This window comes from Vigna unguiculata, unplaced genomic scaffold (genome assembly GCF_037176805.1).
Source record: "Vigna unguiculata cultivar grain cowpea cultivar isolate G323 ecotype 2 unplaced genomic scaffold, ASM3717680v1 ptg000357l, whole genome shotgun sequence".
Lineage (NCBI taxonomy): Eukaryota > Viridiplantae > Streptophyta > Magnoliopsida > Fabales > Fabaceae > Vigna > Vigna unguiculata.
The window spans coordinates 16,359-18,039 of NW_028196992.1; the positions used below are offsets into that span (position 1 = coordinate 16,359).

At 31.3% G+C, this 1,681-nt stretch overlaps 1 non-coding gene across 1 annotated transcript; it reads left to right on the forward strand.

Moving 5' to 3' along the window:
* Positions 1 to 711: 711 nt before the first annotated feature.
* Positions 712 to 783, forward strand: TRNAR-UCU (transfer RNA arginine (anticodon UCU)). Its single transcript has one exon. It is a non-coding gene; the product is annotated as a tRNA-Arg (tRNA).
* The last annotated feature ends 898 nt before the right edge of the window (positions 784 to 1,681 follow it).

The following is a 1,681-nucleotide window of genomic DNA, read 5'->3' on the forward strand; positions in this document are numbered from 1 at the left end:
TAAATCTTCCATTTTTTTGCATAGTAAAAATTGAAGCAAAATAGCTATTAAACGATTCTTTTAGTTTACTAGAGACATCGACATTTTTTTAGCTCGACGGAAATTTTCTTCTTTTCCTAAAGATTTTCTGAAATAGAAATAGAGAACGAAGTAACTAGAAAAAAAACATAGATTGTTAGAATATTGCTCTTCTAGAGGGATCATCTAAAAAGCAAGATATTTGAAACCTATTCATACAAAAAGGCTGACATAGATGTTATGGGTCAATTTTTTTTATTGTCCATCTCTTCATTCCGTAAAGGAGCCGAATGAAACAAAAGTTTCACGTTCAGTTTTGAATTAGAGACGTTAAATCAAAATGATGAATCAACGTCGACTATAACCCTTAGCCTTCCAAGCTAACGATGCGGGTTCGATTCCCGCTACCCGCTTCTATTTTATTCTATTTAAATCTATCTTTTTTCTTCGAGAATGAATCTAGAATTCTTAAAGAATTTGTCAATTCTTCATTTTCATTTCTTAATTTAGTTTTAGTTATATATATTCAATTATATTCAATTGATTTTTCTTTTTTATTTTTTTTTTCTTTTATTCTAAATATTTGATTTATTTTATTTTTATAATTTCTAGAATTCTTTATATTTGTTTGATTCTTTAATCTTTTTAATAAGGTTTAGTTAAAAAGGTTAAAGAATCAAATATAAAATAGAAGCGTCCATTGTCTAATGGATAGGACAGAGGTCTTCTAAACCTTAGGTATAGGTTCAAATCCTATTGGACGCAAGTTGTTTGCATATCTAATTTCAACCTTGTCCTTCTATTTTTTTTGATTTATTACATTTTGATTCGAATTCATTATATATAATATTCAAATGAAATAAAAACATATTAAAAGATACTAATTATAAAAATTGGAAAATTGAATTACAAAATTATTTAATGATTCATCAATTTTTTTCTACTTGTTCCTGGAATAAAAAGAGTTCCATCTGTTCTTTAATAGCGTCCTTTAAAAGGGCTTCTGCTTCCCCAGTGAATGTCTTGGTAGAAGATATGATTTCTTTGAATTGAGGTTTATTCGTCTTTAAGTAAGCACGTAACTCAACAAGAAATTTCCTTACCTGTCCAATTTCTAATGAATCAAGATAACCATTCGTTCCGGTATAAATAGTTACTATCTGTTCTTCCACAGTAAGAGGAGCTGATTGGGATTGTTTAAGCAACTCGCGCAATCGTTGACCTCTTGCTAATTGATTTTGAGTAGCTTTATCTAGATCAGAAGCGAATTGTGCAAAAGCTTCTAATTCTGCGAATTGTGCTAATTCCAATTTTAATTTACCAGCTACTTGTTTCATGGCTTTGATTTGAGCCGCCGATCCAACTCTGGAAACTGAAATACCAACATTAATAGCGGGTCTTATTCCAGCATTGAATAGATCGGCCGATAAGAATATTTGGCCATCTGTAATGGAAATTACATTCGTAGGAATATAAGCTGAAACATCTCCCGATTGAGTTTCAACTATTGGTAAAGCAGTCATACTTCCTTCGCCTAACTGAGAACTTAATTTAGCGGCTCTTTCCAAAAGACGCGAATGTAAATAAAAAACATCCCCTGGATAAGCTTCGCGACCTGGTGGTCTTCGTAATAGAAGAGACATTTGCCGATAAGCCTGTGCTT